Raw genomic sequence first — 5,000 nt, 5'->3', positions numbered from 1 at the left:
ATGGCAGTCTCTGCAGCAAGCAGTGCCTCAGGAACATCATCCACATCTATGCAAGCTGGAAGACAGCAAGGCACTACTACTTCTGTCCTCATGGAAGGCCATGACACGAGTCTAGGAACTCCATCAATGTTTGTAGATGGCACAAATGAGGGAGGGTCAGCAGTGTTGGTGGAGAGTGGTGAGCCAGGAACTTATGTAGTGCAGGATGGAATGATGATGAATGTTTCTCAGGGGGAGTCACCTCAGAAGGAAGATGGCACAGAGGAATATGTCCTGCCAGCTGATGAAGCAGAATGGACCAAGCTGTTTGAGGTTTTAAGACTCAGACTCATGACAGCTGAGCTGAGCAGCAGGAGAAAGTTGAGGGGAGGGTCTCCTGACTTATCAAAATGTAATATCATTTTTACCATTGTCAGAACAGGTCACAATATTCCAACAACTTTGCTTACTAACTAACACTGCTATTGAAACTGCAGATTAGATTAAACTTCCATTTTGTTAACTTGGTTGCCAGTATGTATTTATAAATAGAAACATAACCTTAATTTATCAGATACATTTATTAGGCTCAAAATTATTTAATTTTTGACAAGTATACACTGTATCACAAGAAATAATGTATATGACCACTCAAGTCAGGTGATCAATGATTTGAGTAATCTAATGTGTAATACATTAAAACCTTTGTATCACTTATAATAGGCAGCACAAACTTGAATATATTACATGCACAAAATCTTAAACCATTTAGTTTTTCATGTTTTGATTGTTTTATTTAATTTATTTTTTTCCCTCTTGAGTTAATAAGTTTTGAAGTATTGATTAAGAGCTGTCAGATTACAAGCTGGCTACAAAATTTGTAAATAAACTATATAGTATTTTTATATCCAATTGCCTGAAGATTGTAAATCAAAAGGTTGAAGAGAATGAGGTGAATTTTTGCATTTGTTATATACTCTCAGCTATAGACATTGACTACCAGCCTTGACACATGTATAGTAATGTCCACAGAGAAGGGTTGCATAATAGACGGAAAGCCATATTTGAGTCTGCCTGCTGCTACTTTGCTCCCCTGGTTAAATTATTGTATAGTTATTGTTTTAATCAATATATTCACCATTACCATGTCAACATTATTGCAGAATATGTTTAAAGAAAGGAAGCATTTAAAGTGTCTTTATTTGTTTACTTGACTATTATCCAAATTCATTGTGGATGAAGAGTTTAACTACATTTCTTTCAGCCATAGTGGTTCAGTCTCTCTAGATGATTGGTATCAACTTCTAAGATAAATTTATCTTTAGAATTTATTTTTGCATTTATTTTTTCTTTTATTTTTTATAGTTCTTTTTGAGAAAATGACATGCCATTTATATAAAACAATTTTTTTTTTATAACTAATTATTTTTACCGATTGTAACATTTATAATTCAATTCATATTTCTCAAAGTCAGACAAATATCTGGCAACAGAAGGTCAACCAGGTGCATTTGTTCTTTTATTCATACATAGACTGCAAGTAACACAGAATGAACATTTACTTTCTCCCTGTTTCCTAAGTGCTATTTGTCACCCTTTGAGGGGAAGAGATGGAGTCCCAGTGAATCAGAGTACCTGATATCCGTGCTCTTGTATTCCAGTTACTAAGCTGCTTGCTTGGTGAATTTTGTGTATAGTTGTAAAGACACAAATCTATTTGCCTGTCAAGTACCTGCAAAGAATTATTGAATCCTGAAAGTGTATTTTGATTTATCCTTTTACATGATTAGTGTTTTCATTTTGAAACTATTTGCAAATGCTTTAGGTCCCCCCAATCCCTTGCCCGTTGTTGTCATGGGGGGGCTTAGGAGGCGGAGACTGGGACCCAATGATAGGGAACTCCCCAACCTTGGGACTCAGCCCTCGACTCAACTAATTTTGCATGGTCTTTTTTTTTTTTTTTTTCCTTCCCACTTTTCGTTTCTGTCCCTTCACCAAACCCTTCTGCTATCCACCTCCTATGGTGTGAGAGCCGTGCTGAAAGGATGAAAGGCTGACTTTGTGCCAGTCCTGAACGGCCTGAGGGAGCCATGGGCACGGTATTCCCCTGATTTAGTTACCTAGCCCTTACCCCTCAAGGGGACCCTGAGGGGTGGAACTGTTTTATCCCCAAACATAATCCAGGCTTACCATGGCCAGTAATGAAAACCTATCCCCACTATTAGGGGCAATGAGGCTTGCCCCTTTATCAAATAGCCCCAACGATGTAAACCCACCCGATTCCCTGACCCCAGGCTCTCCTTTGACCACGGCTCCGAACACTGCAACAACTACCCCCTCATCAATGCCTACTAGTACAGTAGCCAACAATCAACCCTTAAGGAACATTTACACTCTCCCAGCAAGCTCAACTTCAACACCTCTACCCCCACAACCTCCAACATCAACCACCCCATCCTCCCTTATTAATACCTTACAGCCTTATTGCCCACCTCCCCATAACACTACCTCCCTCAACACTACTCCATCTTCGTCACGCCCCTTCGACTACCCCTATCTCTACAACAATTTTGAATACCCTCTTCAGCGTAGCCAAATGGGACCGATTTTTCGTGATCCCTCCCACAGCTCCCTACTCTGACAACACCCTTCTCTTCCAACAATGTCTCCAAAAACAAGTAGGTAAAGTCTCTTTCCGTAGCCGACCCGACCGCTCCCGTATCTTGTCACAGTAACATCCGAAAACCAAGCTATAGCATTAACAAAACTAACAGACCTATATGGTAACCCCATCCAACCCTCAATACTTGCACCAGAACAGCTTCAATCTCCCCAGCAAACTGCCCAATCTATGACAAAGATTGGTCAGATTGTGGAGAAGACCTACTTGCCTGTCTCACAGACTATGATGCAACATCAGTACAATGCTACTCCATTCCCCCAGAGGTCATCGAAAGAAACCCACTAACATAGCCAAAATTACCTTCCGTAGACATGACCTTCCCTTTAACGTCTACATAGGAGGAGAATCCCTCCCTGTTCGTCCATACCAACCTCCTCCACGTCAGTGCCAAAATTGTTGGCGTCTAGGACACCCAGCCAAACATTGCCGTTCCACAGCCAAATGCCCACTATGTGCCCAACCTGGCCATACCCGATCTAACTGCCCAGCACAATCACGCACATGTGCCAACTGTGGCGGCCCCCATAATGTATTTTATAGGGGCTGTCCCACCTACAAATTTGAGTCTGAGGTAGCAACTCTCAGATTCAAACTTGGACTCACACTACGTGAAGCCAGACAGGAAGCACGTCGACGTGGTTTCTCTCTTACTCCTTACTCCAGTAATACTGCTCATTCTACCAATTCTCCTAACCCCCCCCCTACATCTAACTCCCCCCTTCTACCTCCTACCTTCCTCAGTCAAACTCTTTTGCCATCCTAAACCCAGACACTCCAATCTCTACTACAGAACCCACCCTCCTCGCACTCCCCGTAACAGACAGAAAAAAACGCTCCACCCCTTTTTCCCCCTACCACACAATCACCTCCACCTTCCTTTGCTCCTATGCTTGAGACACCAGTCCTCTCTTCCCCCCCTCACAAGGAAGTCCTTTATCCCCCAAACTCCCCAACCAACTCCTCAGAAGAAACTATTGAAAATATTCAAGATTACTTAATGAAAACTGACTCAACCTCCAAATCTTACAACTGCTCCTTCCACACTCCAAGTAACTGCTGATATCCATCCTCCTCCTAACGATATCCCCCCTACACCCTATCCTCCTACCCCCTCCCAACACAGCTCATCCCCCCCGACCCCAACCTTTCCTCTTATAACCCATCTATAGTATACCTTCAAGAGACCTTTCTTACACATCCTCCAATACCAATCCCCAATTATCATTTTGTCTCTTCCCCACATTCCCTTTATGTCTCGTCCATACTTATCAATCAGAAAACACCTTATGTCACACCTCCCTTTCAAACCAATGTCCCTTGCACAGTTATTCGTATCTTCCTTCATCGTTGGATCACAGTGATTTCAGTCTACTTTTCCCCTTCCCACCCCATTGACTTTGTTGCTTTTGAAAATCTAATTTCCCAACTTCAACCACCTTTCCTCATAGTTGGTGTCTTTAACTGCCGCCACACTCTTTGGGGTGATTCTATCACAAACTCCCGAGGCCGATCTCTAGAGCGCTTCCTCTCCACAGCTGACCTTACTATTTTAAATTCAGATCGCCCCACACACTTTGATACACACACGCAATCTTTTTCATGCATTGACCTCTCTCTATTCTCCCCTTCTCTTCATTTAGATTTCCACTGGTCAGTCTTAGACCACTTCCCCTATAGTGACCACTTTCCAGTTCTCCTTTCTCCTACTTCATACGTACCACTTCCTAACTCCCCACGCTGGTGCTTTGATAGAACCGACTGGCATACTTTCACTTCACTCTCTGCTATTCATACCCCTCCATCCTCCCTCACCTCCATTTCAGAAATGATACAGTATTTCACAAATACAGTCTTAAGAGCTGCACATACAGCTATCCCTCGAACCTCAAGACCATATACCTCCAAATGTGTTCCATGGTGGAATTCTGATTGCACTAAAGCACTTCGCTTAAAACGTGCAGCCTGGAACAGTTACCGCTACAAAAGAGGTACTCCAAATCAACTATCAGCCCTTATCTCCTTTAAAAGAGCATTTGCCTATCTTCGTCGTACAGTCCGGAATAGTAAAACAAATAGCTGGCGAAATTATGTTTCATCAATTACATCCTCTACATCTATCTCAAATGTTTGGCGCCGAATTCATAAACTATCAGGCAAACATCCCCCCCATCCTGCCCCTGTCCTCCATATTCGAGATACCCTCATTTCTGATCCTCTCCAAGTCGCTAATTAACTGGGTGATTATTTCAGCCAGGTCAGTAGTGGTTCTCACCTTTCTCCACACTTCTCTTCTATTAAGACCACCAGAGAACGTACCCCCATTACCTTCACCCCATCC

General features: G+C 42.6%; 1 protein-coding gene across 4 annotated transcripts in view; it reads left to right on the top strand.

Moving 5' to 3' along the window:
* LOC119580229 overlaps window positions 1–559 on the top strand; it is a 45,025-nt gene extending 44,466 nt beyond the window's left edge. For all 4 annotated transcript variants that reach the window (XM_037928245.1, XM_037928246.1, XM_037928248.1 and 1 more), the window contains one exon: window positions 1–559. This exon is cut by the window's left edge and continues 526 nt beyond it. The gene's annotated coding sequence lies outside the window, so the exon portion shown is untranslated.
* The last annotated feature ends 4,441 nt before the right edge of the window (window positions 560–5,000 follow it).

The sequence above is a fragment of the Penaeus monodon genome, chromosome 13, assembly GCF_015228065.2.
Source record: "Penaeus monodon isolate SGIC_2016 chromosome 13, NSTDA_Pmon_1, whole genome shotgun sequence".
NCBI classification, from domain to species: domain Eukaryota; kingdom Metazoa; phylum Arthropoda; class Malacostraca; order Decapoda; family Penaeidae; genus Penaeus; species Penaeus monodon.
The sequence above is the reverse complement of the archived record's forward strand: the minus strand, read 5'-3'. Positions and strand labels throughout refer to the sequence as shown.